General features: G+C 48.7%; 15 non-coding genes across 15 annotated transcripts; all 15 read left to right on the forward strand.

Annotated features, from left to right (window-relative positions):
- The first annotated feature begins 544 nt into the window (after positions 1-544).
- Positions 545-617, forward strand: TRNAK-UUU (transfer RNA lysine (anticodon UUU)). The gene has a single exon. It is a non-coding gene; the product is annotated as a tRNA-Lys (tRNA).
- Positions 618-1,304: 687 nt separating this feature from the next.
- TRNAK-UUU (transfer RNA lysine (anticodon UUU)) lies at positions 1,305-1,377 on the forward strand. Its single transcript has one exon. It is a non-coding gene; the product is annotated as a tRNA-Lys (tRNA).
- A 2,967-nt stretch (positions 1,378-4,344) lies between these two features.
- TRNAK-UUU (transfer RNA lysine (anticodon UUU)) lies at positions 4,345-4,417 on the forward strand. The gene has a single exon. It is a non-coding gene; the product is annotated as a tRNA-Lys (tRNA).
- A 687-nt stretch (positions 4,418-5,104) lies between these two features.
- TRNAK-UUU (transfer RNA lysine (anticodon UUU)) lies at positions 5,105-5,177 on the forward strand. The gene has a single exon. It is a non-coding gene; the product is annotated as a tRNA-Lys (tRNA).
- A 687-nt stretch (positions 5,178-5,864) lies between these two features.
- TRNAK-UUU (transfer RNA lysine (anticodon UUU)) lies at positions 5,865-5,937 on the forward strand. The gene has a single exon. It is a non-coding gene; the product is annotated as a tRNA-Lys (tRNA).
- Positions 5,938-7,384: 1,447 nt separating this feature from the next.
- Positions 7,385-7,457, forward strand: TRNAK-UUU (transfer RNA lysine (anticodon UUU)). Its single transcript has one exon. It is a non-coding gene; the product is annotated as a tRNA-Lys (tRNA).
- Positions 7,458-8,904: 1,447 nt separating this feature from the next.
- On the forward strand, positions 8,905-8,977 carry TRNAK-UUU (transfer RNA lysine (anticodon UUU)). The gene has a single exon. It is a non-coding gene; the product is annotated as a tRNA-Lys (tRNA).
- A 687-nt stretch (positions 8,978-9,664) lies between these two features.
- Positions 9,665-9,737, forward strand: TRNAK-UUU (transfer RNA lysine (anticodon UUU)). The gene has a single exon. It is a non-coding gene; the product is annotated as a tRNA-Lys (tRNA).
- A 687-nt stretch (positions 9,738-10,424) lies between these two features.
- On the forward strand, positions 10,425-10,497 carry TRNAK-UUU (transfer RNA lysine (anticodon UUU)). Its single transcript has one exon. It is a non-coding gene; the product is annotated as a tRNA-Lys (tRNA).
- A 687-nt stretch (positions 10,498-11,184) lies between these two features.
- TRNAK-UUU (transfer RNA lysine (anticodon UUU)) lies at positions 11,185-11,257 on the forward strand. Its single transcript has one exon. It is a non-coding gene; the product is annotated as a tRNA-Lys (tRNA).
- A 1,447-nt stretch (positions 11,258-12,704) lies between these two features.
- On the forward strand, positions 12,705-12,777 carry TRNAK-UUU (transfer RNA lysine (anticodon UUU)). Its single transcript has one exon. It is a non-coding gene; the product is annotated as a tRNA-Lys (tRNA).
- Positions 12,778-18,784: 6,007 nt separating this feature from the next.
- On the forward strand, positions 18,785-18,857 carry TRNAK-UUU (transfer RNA lysine (anticodon UUU)). The gene has a single exon. It is a non-coding gene; the product is annotated as a tRNA-Lys (tRNA).
- Positions 18,858-20,304: 1,447 nt separating this feature from the next.
- On the forward strand, positions 20,305-20,377 carry TRNAK-UUU (transfer RNA lysine (anticodon UUU)). The gene has a single exon. It is a non-coding gene; the product is annotated as a tRNA-Lys (tRNA).
- A 687-nt stretch (positions 20,378-21,064) lies between these two features.
- Positions 21,065-21,137, forward strand: TRNAK-UUU (transfer RNA lysine (anticodon UUU)). The gene has a single exon. It is a non-coding gene; the product is annotated as a tRNA-Lys (tRNA).
- A 1,447-nt stretch (positions 21,138-22,584) lies between these two features.
- On the forward strand, positions 22,585-22,657 carry TRNAK-UUU (transfer RNA lysine (anticodon UUU)). Its single transcript has one exon. It is a non-coding gene; the product is annotated as a tRNA-Lys (tRNA).
- The last annotated feature ends 1,635 nt before the right edge of the window (positions 22,658-24,292 follow it).

Here is a 24,292-nt window from a genome sequence, read left to right on the forward strand (position 1 = left end):
GGTGGCTGAAGGTGATTGTTTGACCAACTGTTTCCTGCCATAGACCCTTGTCTGTGGTAGCTTACCTGGGCTCCCGTAAACAATCTGCGACTGGCACACGCTGCTTGATCTTCTCTTGCCTATAATCCAGAGTGGATTCTACCTTATTTTTTGGCCTGCGTTTCCTCTGCTGGACCTGGCATCATGAGGCTAAAGGGGAACTTCATTTGTAACCCAGTCACTGATTAAGAATACTGGAAGTGTCTTGGTCCAGGGCTTAAGGAAGCCGTTCGGGCAGTGTCTTTTTGCAAGGCCCTTGTTTCCGGTGAAAGAGCATTGGCCTGTAGGTAAAAGTAAGCCAGAAACTGGACTGGACCCTATCTGCATGCTTACAGGTTAGATTCTCCCTTTTATCTTCAACCTGTCCTAGAAAATTAAACGGGAGAGGACGATTGGCCAGCCTGGGCAAGCCAAATACTTGTGCTTTCAGGCTGAATGCTCTTTTTCCACCATAGATGTCAAGATTCAAACAGCTTTGGACTCTTCTGGTGGTGGATTTTTCAGAGCCCGGATAGCTCAGTCGGTAGAGCATCAGACTTTTAATCTGAGGGTCCAGGGTTCAAGTCCCTGTTCGGGCGCTTTGAGGTCCTTGAGCTTCTGATTGGGCAGTCTTTATGCACATCTGCCAGGAATGCTCACTGGACCAGAGAGATGAAATGTCCTAGGGGACGGGAAGCCAACCTCCCCCCTCGAGGCTCTTGGAATCTGCACCAGAAATAAAGGTGGCTGAAGGTGATTGTTTGACCAACTGTTTCCTGCCATAGACCCTTGTCTGTGGTAGCTTACCTGGGCTCCCGTAAACAATCTGCAACTGGCACACGCTGCTTGATCTTCTCTTGCCTATAATCCAGGGTGGATTCCACCTTATTTTTTGGCCTGCGTTTCCTCTGCTGGACCTGGCATCATGAGGCTAAAGGGGAACTTCATTTGTAACCCAGTCACTGATTAAGAATACTGGAAGTGTCTTGGTCCAGGGCTTAAGGAAGCCGTTCTGGCAGTGTCTTTTTGCAAGGCCCTTGTTTCCGGTGAAAGAGCATTGGCCTGTAGGTAAAAGTAAGCCAGAAACTGGACTGGACCCTATCTGCATGCTTACAGGTTAGATTCTCCCTTTTATCTTCAACCTGTCCTAGAAAATTAAACGGGAGAGGACGATTGGCCAGCCTGGGCAAGCCAAATACTTGTGCTTTCAGGCTGAATGCTCTTTTTCCACCATAGATGTCAAGATTCAAACAGCTTTGGACTCTTCTGGTGGTGGATTTTTCAGAGCCCGGATAGCTCAGTCGGTAGAGCATCAGACTTTTAATCTGAGGGTCCAGGGTTCAAGTCCCTGTTCGGGCGCTTTGAGGTCCTTGAGCTTCTGATTGGGCAGTCTTTATGCACATCTGCCAGGAATGCTCACTGGACCAGAGAGATGAAATGTCCTAGGGGACGGGAAGCCAACCTCCCCCCTCGAGGCTCTTGGAATCTGCACCAGAAATAAAGGTGGCTGAAGGTGATTGTTTGACCAACTGTTTCCTGCCATAGACCCTTGTCTGTGGTAGCTTACCTGGGCTCCCGTAAACAATCTGCAACTGGCACACGCTGCTTGATCTTCTCTTGCCTATAATCCAGGGTGGATTCCACCTTATTTTTTGGCCTGCGTTTCCTCTGCTGGACCTGGCATCATGAGGCTAAAGGGGAACTTCATTTGTAACCCAGTCACTGATTAAGAATACTGGAAGTGTCTTGGTCCAGGGCTTAAGGAAGCCGTTCGGGCAGTGTCTTTTTGCAAGGCCCTTGTTTCCGGTGAAAGAGCATTGGCCTGTAGGTAAAAGTAAGCCAGAAACTGGACTGGACCCTATCTGCATGCTTACAGGTTAGATTCTCCCTTTTATCTTCAACCTGTCCTAGAAAATTAAACGGGAGAGGACGATTTGCCAGCCTGGGCAAGCCAAATACTTGTGCTTTCAGGCTGAATGCTCTTTTTCCACCATAGATGTCAAGATTCAAACAGCTTTGGACTCTTCTGGTGGTGGATTTTTCAGAGCCCGTATAGCTCAGTCGGTAGAGCATCAGACTTTTAATCTGAGGGTCCAGGGTTCAAGTCCCTGTTCGGGTGCTTTGAGGTCCTTGAGCTTCTGATTGGGCAGTCTTTATGCACATCTGCCAGGAATGCTCACTGGACCAGAGAGATGAAATGTCCTAGGGGACGGGAAGCCAACCTCCCCCCTCGAGGCTCTTGGAATCTGCACCAGAAATAAAGGTGGCTGAAGGTGATTGTTTGACCAACTGTTTCCTGCCATAGACCCTTGTCTGTGGTAGCTTACCTGGGCTCCCGTAAACAATCTGCAACTGGCACACGCTGCTTGATCTTCTCTTGCCTATAATCCAGAGTGGATTCTACCTTATTTTTTGGCCTGCGTTTCCTCTGCTGGACCTGGCATCATGAGGCTAAAGGGGAACTTCATTTGTAACCCAGTCACTGATTAAGAATACTGGAAGTGTCTTGGTCCAGGGCTTAAGGAAGCCGTTCGGGCAGTGTCTTTTTGCAAGGCCCTTGTTTCCGGTGAAAGAGCATTGGCCTGTAGGTAAAAGTAAGCCAGAAACTGGACTGGACCCTATCTGCATGCTTACAGGTTAGATTCTCCCTTTTATCTTCAACCTGTCCTAGAAAATTAAACGGGAGAGGACGATTGGCCAGCCTGGGCAAGCCAAATACTTGTGCTTTCAGGCTGAATGCTCTTTTTCCACCATAGATGTCAAGATTCAAACAGCTTTGGACTCTTCTGGTGGTGGATTTTTCAGAGCCTGGATAGCTCAGTCGGTAGAGCATCAGACTTTTAATCTGAGTGTCCAGGGTTCAAGTCCCTGTTTTGGCGCTTTGAGGTCCTTGAGCTTCTGATTGGGCAGTCTTTATGCACATCTGCCAGGAATGCTCACTGGACCAGCGAGATGAAATGTCCTAGGGGACGGGAAGCCAACCTCCCCCCTCGAGGCTCTTGGAATCTGCACCAGAAATAAAGGTGGCTGAAGGTGATTGTTTGACCAACTGTTTCCTGCCATAGACCCTTGTCTGTGGTAGCTTACCTGGGCTCCCGTAAACAATCTGCGACTGGCACACGCTGCTTGATCTTCTCTTGCCTATAATCCAGAGTGGATTCTACCTTATTTTTTGGCCTGCGTTTCCTCTGCTGGACCTGGCATCATGAGGCTAAAGGGGAACTTCATTTGTAACCCAGTCACTGATTAAGAATACTGGAAGTGTCTTGGTCCAGGGCTTAAGGAAGCCGTTCGGGCAGTGTCTTTTTGCAAGGCCCTTGTTTCCGGTGAAAGAGCATTGGCCTGTAGGTAAAAGTAAGCCAGAAACTGGACTGGACCCTATCTGCATGCTTACAGGTTAGATTCTCCCTTTTATCTTCAACCTGTCCTAGAAAATTAAACGGGAGAGGACGATTGGCCAGCCTGGGCAAGCCAAATACTTGTGCTTTCAGGCTGAATGCTCTTTTTCCACCATAGATGTCAAGATTCAAACAGCTTTGGACTCTTCTGGTGGTGGATTTTTCAGAGCCCAGATAGCTCAGTCGGTAGAGCATCAGACTTTTAATCTGAGGGTCCAGGGTTCAAGTCCCTGTTCGGGCGCTTTGAGGTCCTTGAGCTTCTGATTGGGCAGTCTTTATGCACATCTGCCAGGAATGCTCACTGGACCAGAGAGATGAAATGTCCTAGGGGACGGGAAGCCAACCTCCCCCCTCGACGCTCTTGGAATCTGCACCAGAAATAAAGGTGGCTGAAGGTGATTGTTTGACCAACTGTTTCCTGCCATAGACCCTTGTCTGTGGTAGCTTACCTGGGCTCCCGTAAACAATCTGCAACTGGCACACGCTGCTTGATCTTCTCTTGCCTATAATCCAGGGTGGATTCCACCTTATTTTTTGGCCTGCGTTTCCTCTGCTGGACCTGGCATCATGAGGCTAAAGGGGAACTTCATTTGTAACCCAGTCACTGATTAAGAATACTGGAAGTGTCTTGGTCCAGGGCTTAAGGAAGCCGTTCTGGCAGTGTCTTTTTGCAAGGCCCTTGTTTCCGGTGAAAGAGCATTGGCCTGTAGGTAAAAGTAAGCCAGAAACTGGACTGGACCCTATCTGCATGCTTACAGGTTAGATTCTCCCTTTTATCTTCAACCTGTCCTAGAAAATTAAACGGGAGAGGACGATTGGCCAGCCTGGGCAAGCCAAATACTTGTGCTTTCAGGCTGAATGCTCTTTTTCCACCATAGATGTCAAGATTCAAACAGCTTTGGACTCTTCTGGTGGTGGATTTTTCGGAGCCCGGATAGCTCAGTCGGTAGAGCATCAGACTTTTAATCTGAGGGTCCAGGGTTCAAGTCCCTGTTCGGGCGCTTTGAGGTCCTTGAGCTTCTGATTGGGCAGTCTTTATGCACATCTGCCAGGAATGCTCACTGGACCAGAGAGATGAAATGTCCTAGGGGACGGGAAGCCAACCTCCCCCCTCGAGGCTCTTGGAATCTGCACCAGAAATAAAGGTGGCTGAAGGTGATTGTTTGACCAACTGTTTCCTGCCATAGACCCTTGTCTGTGGTAGCTTACCTGGGCTCCCGTAAACAATCTGCGACTGGCACACGCTGCTTGATCTTCTCTTGCCTATAATCCAGAGTGGATTCTACCTTATTTTTTGGCCTGCGTTTCCTCTGCTGGACCTGGCATCATGAGGCTAAAGGGGAACTTCATTTGTAACCCAGTCACTGATTAAGAATACTGGAAGTGTCTTGGTCCAGGGCTTAAGGAAGCCGTTCGGGCAGTGTCTTTTTGCAAGGCCCTTGTTTCCGGTGAAAGAGCATTGGCCTGTAGGTAAAAGTAAGCCAGAAACTGGACTGGACCCTATCTGCATGCTTACAGGTTAGATTCTCCCTTTTATCTTCAACCTGTCCTAGAAAATTAAACGGGAGAGGACGATTGGCCAGCCTGGGCAAGCCAAATACTTGTGCTTTCAGGCTGAATGCTCTTTTTCCACCATAGATGTCAAGATTCAAACAGCTTTGGACTCTTCTGGTGGTGGATTTTTCAGAGCCCGGATAGCTCAGTCGGTAGAGCATCAGACTTTTAATCTGAGGGTCCAGGGTTCAAGTCCCTGTTCGGGCGCTTTGAGGTCCTTGAGCTTCTGATTGGGCAGTCTTTATGCACATCTGCCAGGAATGCTCACTGGACCAGAGAGATGAAATGTCCTAGGGGACGGGAAGCCAACCTCCCCCCTCGACGCTCTTGGAATCTGCACCAGAAATAAAGGTGGCTGAAGGTGATTGTTTGACCAACTGTTTCCTGCCATAGACCCTTGTCTGTGGTAGCTTACCTGGGCTCCCGTAAACAATCTGCAACTGGCACACGCTGCTTGATCTTCTCTTGCCTATAATCCAGGGTGGATTCCACCTTATTTTTTGGCCTGCGTTTCCTCTGCTGGACCTGGCATCATGAGGCTAAAGGGGAACTTCATTTATAACCCAGTCACTGATTAAGAATACTGGAAGTGTCTTGGTCCAGGGCTTAAGGAAGCCGTTCTGGCAGTGTCTTTTTGCAAGGCCCTTGTTTCCGGTGAAAGAGCATTGGCCTGTAGGTAAAAGTAAGCCAGAAACTGGACTGGACCCTATCTGCATGCTTACAGGTTAGATTCTCCCTTTTATCTTCAACCTGTCCTAGAAAATTAAACGGGAGAGGACGATTGGCCAGCCTGGGCAAGCCAAATACTTGTGCTTTCAGGCTGAATGCTCTTTTTCCACCATAGATGTCAAGATTCAAACAGCTTTGGACTCTTCTGGTGGGTGATTTTTCAGAGCCCGGATAGCTCAGTCGGTAGAGCATCAGACTTTTAATCTGAAGGTCCAGGGTTCAAGTCCCTGTTCGGGCGCTTTGAGGTCCTTGAGCTTCTGATTGGGCAGTCTTTATGCACATCTGCCAGGAATGCTCACTGGACCAGAGAGATGAAATGTCCTAGGGGACGGGAAGCCAACCTCCCCCCTCGAGGCTCTTGGAATCTGCACCAGAAATAAAGGTGGCTGAAGGTGATTGTTTGACCAACTGTTTCCTGCCATAGACCCTTGTCTGTGGTAGCTTACCTGGGCTCCCGTAAACAATCTGCGACTGGCACACGCTGCTTGATCTTCTCTTGCCTATAATCCAGAGTGGATTCTACCTTATTTTTTGGCCTGCGTTTCCTCTGCTGGACCTGGCATCATGAGGCTAAAGGGGAACTTCATTTGTAACCAAGTCACTGATTAAGAATACTGGAAGTGTCTTGGTCCAGGGCTTAAGGAAGCCGTTCGGGCAGTGTCTTTTTGCAAGGCCCTTGTTTCCGGTGAAAGAGCATTAGCCTGTAGGTAAAAGTAAGCCAGAAACTGGACTGGACCCTATCTGCATGCTTACAGGTTAGATTCTCCCTTTTATCTTCAACCTGTCCTAGAAAATTAAACGGGAGAGGACGATTGGCCAGCCTGGGCAAGCCAAATACTTGTGCTTTCAGGCTGAATGCTCTTTTTCCACCATAGATGTCAAGATTCAAACAGCTTTGGACTCTTCTGGTGGTGGATTTTTCAGAGCCTGGATAGCTCAGTCGGTAGAGCATCAGACTTTTAATCTGAGGGTCCAGGGTTCAAGTCCCTGTTTGGGCGCTTTGAGGTCCTTGAGCTTCTGATTGGGCAGTCTTTATGCACATCTGCCAGGAATGCTCACTGGACCAGAGAGATGAAATGTCCTAGGGGACGGGAAGCCAACCTCCCCCCTCGACGCTCTTGGAATCTGCACCAGAAATAAAGGTGGCTGAAGGTGATTGTTTGACCAACTGTTTCCTGCCATAGACCCTTGTTTGTGGTAGCTTACCTGGGCTCCCGTAAACAATCTGCAACTGGCACACGCTGCTTGATCTTCTCTTGCCTATAATCCAGGGTGGATTCCACCTTATTTTTTGGCCTGCGTTTCCTCTGCTGGACCTGGCATCATGAGGCTAAAGGGGAACTTCATTTGTAACCCAGTCACTGATTAAGAATACTGGAAGTGTCTTGGTCCAGGGCTTAAGGAAGCCGTTCTGGCAGTGTCTTTTTGCAAGGCCCTTGTTTCCGGTGAAAGAGCATTGGCCTGTAGGTAAAAGTAAGCCAGAAACTGGACTGGACCCTATCTGCATGCTTACAGGTTAGATTCTCCCTTTTATCTTCAACCTGTCCTAGAAAATTAAACGGGAGAGGACGATTGGCCAGCCTGGGCAAGCCAAATACTTGTGCTTTCAGGCTGAATGCTCTTTTTCCACCATAGATGTCAAGATTCAAACAGCTTTGGACTCTTCTGGTGGTGGATTTTTCAGAGCCCGGATAGCTCAGTCGGTAGAGCATCAGACTTTTAATCTGAGGGTCCAGGGTTCAAGTCCCTGTTCGGGCGCTTTGAGGTCCTTGAGCTTCTGATTGGGCAGTCTTTATGCACATCTGCCAGGAATGCTCACTGGACCAGAGAGATGAAATGTCCTAGGGGACGGGAAGCCAACCTCCCCCCTCGAGGCTCTTGGAATCTGCACCAGAAATAAAGGTGGCTGAAGGTGATTGTTTGACCAACTGTTTCCTGCCATAGACCCTTGTCTGTGGTAGCTTACCTGGGCTCCCGTAAACAATCTGCAACTGGCACACGCTGCTTGATCTTCTCTTGCCTATAACCCAGAGTGGATTCTACCTTATTTTTTGGCCTGCGTTTCCTCTGCTGGACCTGGCATCATGAGGCTAAAGGGGAACTTCATTTGTAACCCAGTCACTGATTAAGAATACTGGAAGTGTCTTGGTCCAGGGCTTAAGGAAGCCGTTCGGGCAGTGTCTTTTTGCAAGGCCCTTGTTTCCGGTGAAAGAGCATTGGCCTGTAGGTAAAAGTAAGCCAGAAACTGGACTGGACCCTATCTGCATGCTTACAGGTTAGATTCTCCCTTTTATCTTCAACCTGTCCTAGAAAATTAAACGGGAGAGGACGATTTGCCAGCCTGGGCAAGCCAAATACTTGTGCTTTCAGGCTGAATGCTCTTTTTCCACCATAGATGTCAAGATTCAAACAGCTTTGGACTCTTCTGGTGGTGGATTTTTCAGAGCCTGGATAGCTCAGTCGGTAGAGCATCAGACTTTTAATCTGAGGGTCCAGGGTTCAAGTCCCTGTTTGGGCGCTTTGAGGTCCTTGAGCTTCTGATTGGGCAGTCTTTATGCACATCTGCCAGGAATGCTCACTGGACCAGAGAGATGAAATGTCCTAGGGGACGGGAAGCCAACCTCCCCCCTCGACGCTCTTGGAATCTGCACCAGAAATAAAGGTGGCTGAAGGTGATTGTTTGACCAACTGTTTCCTGCCATAGACCCTTGTTTGTGGTAGCTTACCTGGGCTCCCGTAAACAATCTGCAACTGGCACACGCTGCTTGATCTTCTCTTGCCTATAATCCAGGGTGGATTCCACCTTATTTTTTGGCCTGCGTTTCCTCTGCTGGACCTGGCATCATGAGGCTAAAGGGGAACTTCATTTGTAACCCAGTCACTGATTAAGAATACTGGAAGTGTCTTGGTCCAGGGCTTAAGGAAGCCGTTCTGGCAGTGTCTTTTTGCAAGGCCCTTGTTTCCGGTGAAAGAGCATTGGCCTGTAGGTAAAAGTAAGCCAGAAACTGGACTGGACCCTATCTGCATGCTTACAGGTTAGATTCTCCCTTTTATCTTCAACCTGTCCTAGAAAATTAAACGGGAGAGGACGATTGGCCAGCCTGGGCAAGCCAAATACTTGTGCTTTCAGGCTGAATGCTCTTTTTCCACCATAGATGTCAAGATTCAAACAGCTTTGGACTCTTCTGGTGGTGGATTTTTCAGAGCCCGGATAGCTCAGTCGGTAGAGCATCAGACTTTTAATCTGAGGGTCCAGGGTTCAAGTCCCTGTTCGGGCGCTTTGAGGTCCTTGAGCTTCTGATTGGGCAGTCTTTATGCACATCTGCCAGGAATGCTCACTGGACCAGAGAGATGAAATGTCCTAGGGGACGGGAAGCCAACCTCCCCCCTCGAGGCTCTTGGAATCTGCACCAGAAATAAAGGTGGCTGAAGGTGATTGTTTGACCAACTGTTTCCTGCCATAGACCCTTGTCTGTGGTAGCTTACCTGGGCTCCCGTAAACAATCTGCAACTGGCACACGCTGCTTGATCTTCTCTTGCCTATAACCCAGAGTGGATTCTACCTTATTTTTTGGCCTGCGTTTCCTCTGCTGGACCTGGCATCATGAGGCTAAAGGGGAACTTCATTTGTAACCCAGTCACTGATTAAGAATACTGGAAGTGTCTTGGTCCAGGGCTTAAGGAAGCCGTTCGGGCAGTGTCTTTTTGCAAGGCCCTTGTTTCCGGTGAAAGAGCATTGGCCTGTAGGTAAAAGTAAGCCAGAAACTGGACTGGACCCTATCTGCATGCTTACAGGTTAGATTCTCCCTTTTATCTTCAACCTGTCCTAGAAAATTAAACGGGAGAGGACGATTTGCCAGCCTGGGCAAGCCAAATACTTGTGCTTTCAGGCTGAATGCTCTTTTTCCACCATAGATGTCAAGATTCAAACAGCTTTGGACTCTTCTGGTGGTGGATTTTTCAGAGCCCGGATAGCTCAGTCGGTAGAGCATCAGACTTTTAATCTGAGGGTCCAGGGTTCAAGTCCCTGTTCGGGCGCTTTGAGGTCCTTGAGCTTCTGATTGGGCAGTCTTTATGCACATCTGCCAGGAATGCTCACTGGACCAGAGAGATGAAATGTCCTAGGGGACGGGAAGCCAACCTCCCCCCTCGACGCTCTTGGAATCTGCACCAGAAATAAAGGTGGCTGAAGGTGATTGTTTGACCAACTGTTTCCTGCCATAGACCCTTGTCTGTGGTAGCTTACCTGGGCTCCCGTAAACAATCTGCAACTGGCACACGCTGCTTGATCTTCTCTTGCCTATAATCCAGGGTGGATTCCACCTTATTTTTTGGCCTGCGTTTCCTCTGCTGGACCTGGCATCATGAGGCTAAAGGGGAACTTCATTTATAACCCAGTCACTGATTAAGAATACTGGAAGTGTCTTGGTCCAGGGCTTAAGGAAGCCGTTCTGGCAGTGTCTTTTTGCAAGGCCCTTGTTTCCGGTGAAAGAGCATTGGCCTGTAGGTAAAAGTAAGCCAGAAACTGGACTGGACCCTATCTGCATGCTTACAGGTTAGATTCTCCCTTTTATCTTCAACCTGTCCTAGAAAATTAAACGGGAGAGGACGATTGGCCAGCCTGGGCAAGCCAAATACTTGTGCTTTCAGGCTGAATGCTCTTTTTCCACCATAGATGTCAAGATTCAAACAGCTTTGGACTCTTCTGGTGGTGGATTTTTCAGAGCCCGGATAGCTCAGTCGGTAGAGCATCAGACTTTTAATCTGAGGGTCCAGGGTTCAAGTCCCTGTTCGGGCGCTTTGAGGTCCTTGAGCTTCTGATTGGGCAGTCTTTATGCACATCTGCCAGGAATGCTCACTGGACCAGAGAGATGAAATGTCCTAGGGGACGGGAAGCCAACCTCCCCCCTCGAGGCTCTTGGAATCTGCACCAGAAATAAAGGTGGCTGAAGGTGATTGTTTGACCAACTGTTTCCTGCCATAGACCCTTGTCTGTGGTAGCTTACCTGGGCTCCCGTAAACAATCTGCAACTGGCACACGCTGCTTGATCTTCTCTTGCCTATAATCCAGGGTGGATTCCACCTTATTTTTTGGCCTGCGTTTCCTCTGCTGGACCTGGCATCATGAGGCTAAAGGGGAACTTCATTTGTAACCCAGTCACTGATTAAGAATACTGGAAGTGTCTTGGTCCAGGGCTTAAGGAAGCCGTTCTGGCAGTGTCTTTTTGCAAGGCCCTTGTTTCCGGTGAAAGAGCATTGGCCTGTAGGTAAAAGTAAGCCAGAAACTGGACTGGACCCTATCTGCATGCTTACAGGTTAGATTCTCCCTTTTATCTTCAACCTGTCCTAGAAAATTAAACGGGAGAGGACGATTGGCCAGCCTGGGCAAGCCAAATACTTGTGCTTTCAGGCTGAATGCTCTTTTTCCACCATAGATGTCAAGATTCAAACAGCTTTGGACTCTTCTGGTGGTGGATTTTTCAGAGCCCGGATAGCTCAGTCGGTAGAGCATCAGACTTTTAATCTGAGGGTCCAGGGTTCAAGTCCCTGTTCGGGCGCTTTGAGGTCCTTGAGCTTCTGATTGGGCAGTCTTTATGCACATCTGCCAGGAATGCTCACTGGACCAGAGAGATGAAATGTCCTAGGGGACGGGAAGCCAACCTCCCCCCTCGAGGCTCTTGGAATCTGCACCAGAAATAAAGGTGGCTGAAGGTGATTGTTTGACCAACTGTTTCCTGCCATAGACCCTTGTCTGTGGTAGCTTACCTGGGCTCCCGTAAACAATCTGCGACTGGCACACGCTGCTTGATCTTCTCTTGCCTATAACCCAGAGTGGATTCTACCTTATTTTTTGGCCTGCGTTTCCTCTGCTGGACCTGGCATCATGAGGCTAAAGGGGAACTTCATTTGTAACCCAGTCACTGATTAAGAATACTGGAAGTGTCTTGGTCCAGGGCTTAAGGAAGCCGTTCGGGCAGTGTCTTTTTGCAAGGCCCTTGTTTCCGGTGAAAGAGCATTGGCCTGTAGGTAAAAGTAAGCCAGAAACTGGACTGGACCCTATCTGCATGCTTACAGGTTAGATTCTCCCTTTTATCTTCAACCTGTCCTAGAAAATTAAACGGGAGAGGACGATTTGCCAGCCTGGGCAAGCCAAATACTTGTGCTTTCAGGCTGAATGCTCTTTTTCCACCATAGATGTCAAGATTCAAACAGCTTTGGACTCTTCTGGTGGTGGATTTTTCAGAGCCCGGATAGCTCAGTCGGTAGAGCATCAGACTTTTAATCTAAGGGGCCAGGGTTCAAGTCCCTGTTTGGGCGCTTTGAGGTCCTTGAGCTTCTGATTGGGCAGTCTTTATGCACATCTGCCAGGAACGCTCACTGGACCAGAGAGATGAAATGTCCTAGGGGACGGGAAGCCAACCTCCCCCCTCGAGTCTCTTGGAATCTGCACCAGAAATAAAGGTGGCTGAAGGTGATTGTTTGACCAACTGTTTCCTGCCATAGACCCTTGTCTGTGGTAGCTTACCTGGGCTCCCGTAAACAATCTGCAACTGGCACACGCTGCTTGATCTTCTCTTGCCTATAATCCAGAGTGGATTCTACCTTATTTTTTGGCCTACGTTTCCTCTGCTGGACCTGGCATCATGAGGCTAAAGGGGAACTTCATTTGTAACCCAGTCACTGATTAAGAATACTGGAAGTGTCTTGGTCCAGGGCTTAAGGAAGCCGTTCTGGCAGTGTCTTTTTGCAAGGCCCTTGTTTCCGGTGAAAGAGCATTGGCCTGTAGGTAAAAGTAAGCCAGAAACTGGACTGGACCCTATCTGCATGCTTACAGGTTAGATTCTCCCTTTTATCTTCAACCTGTCCTAGAAAATTAAACGGGAGAGGACGATTTGCCAGCCTGGGCAAGCCAAATACTTGTGCTTTCAGGCTGAATGCTCTTTTTCCACCATAGATGTCAAGATTCAAACAGCTTTGGACTCTTCTGGTGGTGGGTTTTTCAGAGCCCGGATAGCTCAGTCGGTAGAGCATCAGACTTTTAATCTGAGGGTCCAGGGTTCAAGTCCCTGTTCGGGCGCTTTGAGGTCCTTGAGCTTCTGATTGGGCAGTCTTTATGCACATCTGCCAGGAACGCTCACTGGACCAGAGAGATGAAATGTCCTAGGGGACGGGAAGCCAACCTCCCCCCTCGAGGCTCTTGGAATCTGCACCAGAAATAAAGGTGGCTGAAGGTGATTGTTTGACCAACTGTTTCCTGCCATAGACCCTTGTCTGTGGTAGCTTACCTGGGCTCCCGTAAACAATCTGCGACTGGCACACGCTGCTTGATCTTCTCTTGCCTATAATCCAGAGTGGATTCTACCTTATTTTTTGGCCTGCGTTTCCTCTGCTGGACCTGGCATCATGAGGCTAAAGGGGAACTTCATTTGTAACCCAGTCACTGATTAAGAATACTGGAAGTGTCTTGGTCCAGGGCTTAAGGAAGCCGTTCGGGCAGTGTCTTTTTGCAAGGCCCTTGTTTCCGGTGAAAGAGCATTGGCCTGTAGGTAAAAGTAAGCCAGAAACTGGACTGGACCCTATCTGCATGCTTACAGGTTAGATTCTCCCTTTTATCTTCAACCTGTCCTAGAAAATTAAACGGGAGAGGACGATTTGCCAGCCTGGGCAAGCCAAATACTTGTGCTTTCAGGCTGAATGCTCTTTTTCCACCATAGATGTCAAGATTCAAACAGCTTTGGACTCTTCTGGTGGTGGATTTTTCAGAGCCCGGATAGCTCAGTCGGTAGAGCATCAGACTTTTAATCTAAGGGGCCAGGGTTCAAGTCCCTGTTTGGGTGCTTTGAGGTCCTTGAGCTTCTGATTGGGCAGTCTTTATGCACATCTGCCAGGAACGCTCACTGGACCAGAGAGATGAAATGTCCTAGGGGACGGGAAGCCAACCTCCCCCCTCGAGTCTCTTGGAATCTGCACCAGAAATAAAGGTGGCTGAAGGTGATTGTTTGACCAACTGTTTCCTGCCATAGACCCTTGTCTGTGGTAGCTTACCTGGGCTCCCGTAAACAATCTGCAACTGGCACACGCTGCTTGATCTTCTCTTGCCTATAATCCAGAGTGCATTCTACCTTATTTTTTGGCCTACGTTTCCTCTGCTGGACCTGGCATCATGAGGCTAAAGGGGAACTTCATTTGTAACCCAGTCACTGATTAAGAATACTGGAAGTGTCTTGGTCCAGGGCTTAAGGAAGCCGTTCTGGCAGTGTCTTTTTGCAAGGCCCTTGTTTCCGGTGAAAGAGCATTGGCCTGTAGGTAAAAGTAAGCCAGAAACTGGACTGGACCCTATCTGCATGCTTACAGGTTAGATTCTCCCTTTTATCTTCAACCTGTCCTAGAAAATTAAACGGGAGAGGACGATTTGCCAGCCTGGGCAAGCCAAATACTTGTGCTTTCAGGCTGAATGCTCTTTTTCCACCATAGATGTCAAGATTCAAACAGCTTTGGACTCTTCTGGTGGTGGATTTTTCAGAGCCCGGATAGCTCAGTCGGTAGAGCATCAGACTTTTAATCTAAGGGGCCAGGGTTCAAGTCCCTGTTTGGGCGCTTTGAGGTCCTTGAGCTTCTGATTGGGCAGTCTTTATGCACATCTGCCAGGAACGCTCACTGGACCAGAGAGATGAAATGTCCTAGGGGACGGGAAGCCAACCTCCCCCCTCGAGTCTCTTGGAATCTGCACCAGAAATAAAGGTGGCTGAAGGTGATTGTTTGACCAACTGTTTCCTGCCATAGACCCTTGTCTGTGGTAGCTTACCTGGGCTCCCGTAAACAATCTGCAACTGGCACACGCTGCTTGATCTTCTCTTGCCTATAATCCAGAGTGGATTCTACCTTATTTTTTGGCCTACGTTTCCTCTGCTGGACCTGGCATCATGAGGCTAAAGGGGAACTTCATTTGTAACCCAGTCACTGATTAAGAATACTGGAAGTGTCTTGGTCCAGGGCTTAAGGAAGCCGTTCTGGCAGTGTCTTTTTGCAAGGCCCTTGTTTCCGGTGAAAGAGCATTGGCCTGTAGGTAAAAGTAAGCCAGAAACTGGACTGGACCCTATCTGCATGCTTACAGGTTAGATTCTCCCTTTTATCTTCAACCTGTCCTAGAAAATTAAACGGGAGAGGACGATTTGCCAGCCTGGGCAAGCCAAATACTTGTGCTTTCAGGCTGAATGCTCTTTTTCCACCATAGATGTCAAGATTCAAACAGCTTTGGACTCTTCTGGTGGTGGGCTTTTCAGAGCCCGGATAGCTCAGTCGGTAGAGCATCAGACTTTTAATCTGAGGGTCCAGGGTTCAAGTCCCTGTTCAGGCGCTTTGAGGTCCTTGAGCTTCTGATTGGGCAGTCTTTATGCACATCTGCCAGGAACGCTCACTGGACCAGAGAGATGAAATGTCCTAGGGGACGGGAAGCCAACCTCCCCCCTCGAGGCTCTTGGAATCTGCACCAGAAATAAAGGTGGCTGAAGGTGATTGTTTGACCAACTGTTTCCTGCCATAGACCCTTGTCTGTGGTAGCTTACCTGGGCTCCCGTAAACAATCTGCGACTGGCACACGCTGCTTGATCTTCTCTTGCCTATAATCCAGAGTGGATTCTACCTTATTTTTTGGCCTGCGTTTCCTCTGCTGGACCTGGCATCATGAGGCTAAAGGGGAACTTCATTTGTAACCCAGTCACTGATTAAGAATACTGGAAGTGTCTTGGTCCAGGGCTTAAGGAAGCCGTTCGGGCAGTGTCTTTTTGCAAGGCCCTTGTTTCCGGTGAAAGAGCATTGGCCTGTAGGTAAAAGTAAGCCAGAAACTGGACTGGACCCTATCTGCATGCTTACAGGTTAGATTCTCCCTTTTATCTTCAACCTGTCCTAGAAAATTAAACGGGAGAGGACGATTTGCCAGCCTGGGCAAGCCAAATACTTGTGCTTTCAGGCTGAATGCTCTTTTTCCACCATAGATGTCAAGATTCAAACAGCTTTGGACTCTTCTGGTGGTGGATTTTTCAGAGCCCGGATAGCTCAGTCGGTAGAGCATCAGACTTTTAATCTAAGGGGCCAGGGTTCAAGTCCCTGTTTGGGCGCTTTGAGGTCCTTGAGCTTCTGATTGGGCAGTCTTTATGCACATCTGCCAGGAACGCTCACTGGACCAGAGAGATGAAATGTCCTAGGGGACGGGAAGCCAACCTCCCCCCTCGAGTCTCTTGGAATCTGCACCAGAAATAAAGGTGGCTGAAGGTGATTGTTTGACCAACTGTTTCCTGCCATAGACCCTTGTCTGTGGTAGCTTACCTGGGCTCCCGTAAACAATCTGCAACTGGCACACGCTGCTTGATCTTCTCTTGCCTATAATCCAGAGTGGATTCTACCTTATTTTTTGGCCTACGTTTCCTCTGCTGGACCTGGCATCATGAGGCTAAAGGGGAACTTCATTTGTAACCCAGTCACTGATTAAGAATACTGGAAGTGTCTTGGTCCAGGGCTTAAGGAAGCCGTTCTGGCAGTGTCTTTTTGCAAGGCCCTTGTTTCCGGTGAAAGAGCATTGGCCTGTAGGTAAAAGTAAGCCAGAAACTGGACTGGACCCTATCTGCATGCTTACAGGTTAGATTCTCCCTTTTATCTTCAACCTGTCCTAGAAAATTAAACGGGAGAGGACGATTTGCCAGCCTGGGCAAGCCAAATACTTGTGCTTTCAGGCTGAATGCTCTTTTTCCACCATAGATGTCAAGATTCAAACAGCTTTGGACTCTTCTGGTGGTGGATTTTTCAGAGCCCGGATAGCTCAGTCGGTAGAGCATTAGACTTTTAATCTAAGGGGCCAGGGTTCAAGTCCCTGTTTGGGCGCTTTGAGGTCCTTGAGCTTCTGATTGGGCAGTCTTTATGCACATCTGCCAGGAACGCTCACTGGACCAGAGAGATGAAATGTCCTAGGGGACGGGAAGCCAACCTCCCCCCTCGAGTCTCTTGGAATCTGCACCAGAAATAAAGGTGGCTGAAGGTGATTGTTTGACCAACTGTTTCCTGCCATAGACCCTTGTCTGTGGTAGCTTACCTGGGCTCCCGTAAACAATCTGCAACTGGCACACGCTGCTTGATCTTCTCTTGCCTATAATCCAGAGTGGATTCTACCTTATTTTTTGGCCTACGTTTCCTCTGCTGGACCTGGCATCATGAGGCTAAAGGGGAACTTCATTTGTAACCCAGTCACTGATTAAGAATACTGGAAGTGTCTTGGTCCAGGGCTTAAGGAAGCCGTTCTGGCAGTGTCTTTTTGCAAGGCCCTTGTTTCCGGTGAAAGAGCATTGGCCTGTAGGTAAAAGTAAGCCAGAAACTGGACTGGACCCTATCTGCATGCTTACAGGTTAGATTCTCCCTTTTATCTTCAACCTGTCCTAGAAAATTAAACGGGAGAGGACGATTTGCCAGCCTGGGCAAGCCAAATACTTGTGCTTTCAGGCTGAATGCTCTTTTTCCACCATAGATGTCAAGATTCAAACAGCTTTGGACTCTTCTGGTGGTGGGCTTTTCAGAGCCCGGATAGCTCAGTCGGTAGAGCATCAGACTTTTAATCTGAGGGTCCAGGGTTCAAGTCCCTGTTCAGGCGCTTTGAGGTCCTTGAGCTTCTGATTGGGCAGTCTTTATGCACATCTGCCAGGAACGCTCACTGGACCAGAGAGATGAAATGTCCTAGGGGACGGGAAGCCAACCTCCCCCCTCGAGGCTCTTGGAATCTGCACCAGAAATAAAGGTGGCTGAAGGTGATTGTTTGACCAACTGTTTCCTGCCATAGACCCTTGTCTGTGGTAGCTTACCTGGGCTCCCGTAAACAATCTGCGACTGGCACACGCTGCTTGATCTTCTCTTGCCTATAATCCAGAGTGGATTCTACCTTATTTTTTGGCCTGCGTTTCCTCTGCTGGACCTGGCATCATGAGGCTAAAGGGGAACTTCATTTGTAACCCAGTCACTGATTAAGAATACTGGAAGTGTCTTGGTCCAGGGCTTAAGGAAGCCGTTCGGGCAGTGTCTTTTTGCAAGGCCCTTGTTTCCGGTGAAAGAGCATTGGCCTGTAGGTAAAAGTAAGCCAGAAACTGGACTGGACCCTATCTGCATGCTTACAGGTTAGATTCTCCCTTTTATCTTCAACCTGTCCTAGAAAATTAAACAGGAGAGGACGATTTGCCAGCCTGGGCAAGCCAAATACTTGTGCTTTCAGGCTGAATGCTCTTTTTCCACCATAGATGTCAAGATTCAAACAGCTTTGGACTCTTCTGGTGGTGGATTTTTCAGAGCCCGGATAGCTCAGTCGGTAGAGCATCAGACTTTTAATCTAAGGGGCCAGGGTTCAAGTGCCTGTTTGGGCGCTTTGAGGTCCTTGAGCTTCTGATTGGGCAGTCTTTATGCACATCTGCCAGGAACGCTCACTGGACCAGAGAGATGAAATGTCCTAGGGGACGGGAAGCCAACCTCCCCCCTCGAGGCTCTTGGAATCTGCACCAGAAATAAAGGTGGCTGAAGGTGATTGTTTGACCAACTGTTTCCTGCCATAGACCCTTGTCTGTGGTAGCTTACCTGGGCTCCCGTAAACAATCTGCAACTGGCACACGCTGCTTGATCTTCTCTTGCCTATAATCCAGAGTGGATTCTACCTTATTTTTTGGCCTGCGTTTCCTCTGCTGGACCTGGCATCATGAGGCTAAAGGGGAACTTCATTTGTAACCCAGTCACTGATTAAGAATACTGGAAGTGTCTTGGTCCAGGGCTTAAGGAAGCCGTTCTGGCAGTGTCTTTTTGCAAGGCCCTTGTTTCCGGTGAAAGAGCATTGGCCTGTAGGTAAAAGTAAGCCAGAAACTGGACTGGACCCTATCTGCATGCTTACAGGTTAGATTCTCCCTTTTATCTTCAACCTGTCCTAGAAAATTAAACGGGAGAGGACGATTTGCCAGCCTGGGCAAGCCAAATACTTGTGCTTTCAGGCTGAATGCTCTTTTTCCACCATAGATGTCAAGATTCAAACAGCTTTGGACTCTTCTGGTGGTGGGCTTTTCAGAGCCCGGATGGCTCAGTCGGTAGAGCATCAGACTTTTAATCTGAGGGTCCAGGGTTCAAGTCCCTGTTCGGGCGCTTTGAGGTCCTTGAGCTTCTGATTGGGCAGTCTTTATGCACATCTGCCAGGAACGCTCACTGGACCAGAGAGATGAAATGTCCTAGGGGACGGGAAGCCAACCTCCCCCCTCGAGGCTCTTGGAATCTGCACCAGAAATAAAGGTGGCTGAAGGTGATTGTTTGACCAACTGTTTCCTGCCATAGACCCTTGTCTGTGGTAGCTTACCTGGGCTCCCGTAAACAATCTGCGACTGGCACACGCTGCTTGATCTTCTCTTGCCTATAATCCAGAGTGGATTCTACCTTATTTTTTGGCCTGCGTTTCCTCTGCTGGACCTGGCATCATGAGGCTAAAGGGGAACTTCATTTGTAACCCAGTCACTGATTAAGAATACTGGAAGTGTCTTGGTCCAGGGCTTAAGGAAGCCGTTCTGGCAGTGTCTTTTTGCAAGGCCCTTGTTTCCGGTGAAAGAGCATTGGCCTGTAGGTAAAAGTAAGCCAGAAACTGGACTGGACCCTATCTGCATGCTTACAGGTTAGATTCTCCCTTTTATCTTCAACCTGTCCTAGAAAATTAAACGGGAGAGGACGATTTGCCAGCCTGGGCAAGCCAAATACTTGTGCTTTCAGGCTGAATGCTCTTTTTCCACCATAGATGTCAAAATTCAAACAACTTTAGACTCTTCTGGTGGTGGATTTTTCAGAGCCCGGATAGCTCAGTCGGTAGAGCATCAGACTTTTAATCTAAGGGGCCAGGGTTCAAGTGCCTGTTTGGGCGCTTTGAGGTCCTTGAGCTTCTGATTGGGCAGTCTTTATGCACATCTGCCAGGAATGCTCACTGGACCAGAGAGATGAAATGTCCTAGGGGACGGGAAGCCAACCTCCCCCCTCGACGCTCTTGGAATCTGCACCAGAAATAAAGGTGGCTGAAGGTGATTGTTTGACCAACTGTTTCCTGCCATAGACCCTTGTCTGTGGTAGCTTACCTGGGCTCCCGTAAACAATCTGCAACTGGCACACGCTGCTTGATCTTCTCTTGCCTATAATCCAGGGTGGATTCCACCTTATTTTTTGGCCTGCGTTTCCTCTGCTGGACCTGGCATCATGAGGCTAAAGGGGAACTTCATTTATAACCCAGTCACTGATTAAGAATACTGGAAGTGTCTTGGTCCAGGGCTTAAGGAAGCCGTTCTGGCAGTGTCTTTTTGCAAGGCCCTTGTTTCCGGTGAAAGAGCATTGGCCTGTAGGTAAAAGTAAGCCAGAAACTGGACTGGACCCTATCTGCATGCTTACAGGTTAGATTCTCCCTTTTATCTTCAACCTGTCCTAGAAAATTAAACGGGAGAGGACGATTGGCCAGCCTGGGCAAGCCAAATACTTGTGCTTTCAGGCTGAATGCTCTTTTTCCACCATAGATGTCAAGATTCAAACAGCTTTGGACTCTTCTGGTGGTGGATTTTTCAGAGCCCGGATAGCTCAGTCGGTAGAGCATCAGACTTTTAATCTGAGGGTCCAGGGTTCAAGTCCCTGTTCGGGCGCTTTGAGGTCCTTGAGCTTCTGATTGGGCAGTCTTTATGCACATCTGCCAGGAATGCTCACTGGACCAGAGAGATGAAATGTCCTAGGGGACGGGAAGCCAACCTCCCCCCTCGAGGCTCTTGGAATCTGCACCAGAAATAAAGGTGGCTGAAGGTGATTGTTTGACCAACTGTTTCCTGCCATAGACCCTTGTCTGTGGTAGCTTACCTGGGCTCCCGTAAACAATCTGCAACTGGCACACGCTGCTTGATCTTCTCTTGCCTATAATCCAGGGTGGATTCCACCTTATTTTTTGGCCTGCGTTTCCTCTGCTGGACCTGGCATCATGAGGCTAAAGGGGAACTTCATTTGTAACCCAGTCACTGATTAAGAATACTGGAAGTGTCTTGGTCCAGGGCTTAAGGAAGCCGTTCTGGCAGTGTCTTTTTGCAAGGCCCTTGTTTCCGGTGAAAGAGCATTGGCCTGTAGGTAAAAGTAAGCCAGAAACTGGACTGGACCCTATCTGCATGCTTACAGGTTAGATTCTCCCTTTTATCTTCAACCTGTCCTAGAAAATTAAACGGGAGAGGACGATTGGCCAGCCTGGGCAAGCCAAATACTTGTGCTTTCAGGCTGAATGCTCTTTTTCCACCATAGATGTCAAGATTCAAACAGCTTTGGACTCTTCTGGTGGTGGATTTTTCAGAGCCCGGATAGCTCAGTCGGTAGAGCATCAGACTTTTAATCTGAGGGTCCAGGGTTCAAGTCCCTGTTCGGGCGCTTTGAGGTCCTTGAGCTTCTGATTGGGCAGTCTTTATGCACATCTGCCAGGAATGCTCACTGGACCAGAGAGATGAAATGTCCTAGGGGACGGGAAGCCAACCTCCCCCCTCGAGGCTCTTGGAATCTGCACCAGAAATAAAGGTGGCTGAAGGTGATTGTTTGACCAACTGTTTCCTGCCATAGACCCTTGTCTGTGGTAGCTTACCTGGGCTCCCGTAAACAATCTGCGACTGGCACACGCTGCTTGATCTTCTCTTGCCTATAACCCAGAGTGGATTCTACCTTATTTTTTGGCCTGCGTTTCCTCTGCTGGACCTGGCATCATGAGGCTAAAGGGGAACTTCATTTGTAACCCAGTCACTGATTAAGAATACTGGAAGTGTCTTGGTCCAGGGCTTAAGGAAGCCGTTCGGGCAGTGTCTTTTTGCAAGGCCCTTGTTTCCGGTGAAAGAGCATTGGCCTGTAGGTAAAAGTAAGCCAGAAACTGGACTGGACCCTATCTGCATGCTTACAGGTTAGATTCTCCCTTTTATCTTCAACCTGTCCTAGAAAATTAAACGGGAGAGGACGATTTGCCAGCCTGGGCAAGCCAAATACTTGTGCTTTCAGGCTGAATGCTCTTTTTCCACCATAGATGTCAAGATTCAAACAGCTTTGGACTCTTCTGGTGGTGGATTTTTCAGAGCCCGGATAGCTCAGTCGGTAGAGCATCAGACTTTTAATCTAAGGGGCCAGGGTTCAAGTCCCTGTTTGGGCGCTTTGAGGTCCTTGAGCTTCTGATTGGGCAGTCTTTATGCACATCTGCCAGGAACGCTCACTGGACCAGAGAGATGAAATGTCCTAGGGGACGGGAAGCCAACCTCCCCCCTCGAGTCTCTTGGAATCTGCACCAGAAATAAAGGTGGCTGAAGGTGATTGTTTGACCAACTGTTTCCTGCCATAGACCCTTGTCTGTGGTAGCTTACCTGGGCTCCCGTAAACAATCTGCAACTGGCACACGCTGCTTGATCTTCTCTTGCCTATAATCCAGAGTGGATTCTACCTTATTTTTTGGCCTACGTTTCCTCTGCTGGACCTGGCATCATGAGGCTAAAGGGGAACTTCATTTGTAACCCAGTCACTGATTAAGAATACTGGAAGTGTCTTGGTCCAGGGCTTAAGGAAGCCGTTCTGGCAGTGTCTTTTTGCAAGGCCCTTGTTTCCGGTGAAAGAGCATTGGCCTGTAGGTAAAAGTAAGCCAGAAACTGGACTGGACCCTATCTGCATGCTTACAGGTTAGATTCTCCCTTTTATCTTCAACCTGTCCTAGAAAATTAAACGGGAGAGGACGATTTGCCAGCCTGGGCAAGCCAAATACTTGTGCTTTCAGGCTGAATGCTCTTTTTCCACCATAGATGTCAAGATTCAAACAGCTTTGGACTCTTCTGGTGGTGGGTTTTTCAGAGCCCGGATAGCTCAGTCGGTAGAGCATCAGACTTTTAATCTGAGGGTCCAGGGTTCAAGTCCCTGTTCGGGCGCTTTGAGGTCCTTGAGCTTCTGATTGGGCAGTCTTTATGCACATCTGCCAGGAACGCTCACTGGACCAGAGAGATGAAATGTCCTAGGGGACGGGAAGCCAACCTCCCCCCTCGAGGCTCTTGGAATCTGCACCAGAAATAAAGGTGGCTGAAGGTGATTGTTTGACCAACTGTTTCCTGCCATAGACCCTTGTCTGTGGTAGCTTACCTGGGCTCCCGTAAACAATCTGCGACTGGCACACGCTGCTTGATCTTCTCTTGCCTATAATCCAGAGTGGATTCTACCTTATTTTTTGGCCTGCGTTTCCTCTGCTGGACCTGGCATCATGAGGCTAAAGGGGAACTTCATTTGTAACCCAGTCACTGATTAAGAATACTGGAAGTGTCTTGGTCCAGGGCTTAAGGAAGCCGTTCGGGCAGTGTCTTTTTGCAAGGCCCTTGTTTCCGGTGAAAGAGCATTGGCCTGTAGGTAAAAGTAAGCCAGAAACTGGACTGGACCCTATCTGCATGCTTACAGGTTAGATTCTCCCTTTTATCTTCAACCTGTCCTAGAAAATTAAACGGGAGAGGACGATTTGCCAGCCTGGGCAAGCCAAATACTTGTGCTTTCAGGCTGAATGCTCTTTTTCCACCATAGATGTCAAGATTCAAACAGCTTTGGACTCTTCTGGTGGTGGATTTTTCAGAGCCCGGATAGCTCAGTCGGTAGAGCATCAGACTTTTAATCTAAGGGGCCAGGGTTCAAGTCCCTGTTTGGGTGCTTTGAGGTCCTTGAGCTTCTGATTGGGCAGTCTTTATGCACATCTGCCAGGAACGCTCACTGGACCAGAGAGATGAAATGTCCTAGGGGACGGGAAGCCAACCTCCCCCCTCGAGTCTCTTGGAATCTGCACCAGAAATAAAGGTGGCTGAAGGTGATTGTTTGACCAACTGTTTCCTGCCATAGACCCTTGTCTGTGGTAGCTTACCTGGGCTCCCGTAAACAATCTGCAACTGGCACACGCTGCTTGATCTTCTCTTGCCTATAATCCAGAGTGCATTCTACCTTATTTTTTGGCCTACGTTTCCTCTGCTGGACCTGGCATCATGAGGCTAAAGGGGAACTTCATTTGTAACCCAGTCACTGATTAAGAATACTGGAAGTGTCTTGGTCCAGGGCTTAAGGAAGCCGTTCTGGCAGTGTCTTTTTGCAAGGCCCTTGTTTCCGGTGAAAGAGCATTGGCCTGTAGGTAAAAGTAAGCCAGAAACTGGACTGGACCCTATCTGCATGCTTACAGGTTAGATTCTCCCTTTTATCTTCAACCTGTCCTAGAAAATTAAACGGGAGAGGACGATTTGCCAGCCTGGGCAAGCCAAATACTTGTGCTTTCAGGCTGAATGCTCTTTTTCCACCATAGATGTCAAGATTCAAACAGCTTTGGACTCTTCTGGTGGTGGATTTTTCAGAGCCCGGATAGCTCAGTCGGTAGAGCATCAGACTTTTAATCTAAGGGGCCAGGGTTCAAGTCCCTGTTTGGGCGCTTTGAGGTCCTTGAGCTTCTGATTGGGCAGTCTTTATGCACATCTGCCAGGAACGCTCACTGGACCAGAGAGATGAAATGTCCTAGGGGACGGGAAGCCAACCTCCCCCCTCGA

Source organism: Lithobates pipiens, unplaced genomic scaffold, assembly GCF_037356315.1.
Source record: "Lithobates pipiens isolate NorthernLeopardFrog02 unplaced genomic scaffold, aLitPip1_a1.2 Scaffold_8, whole genome shotgun sequence".
Classification (NCBI taxonomy): domain Eukaryota; kingdom Metazoa; phylum Chordata; class Amphibia; order Anura; family Ranidae; genus Lithobates; species Lithobates pipiens.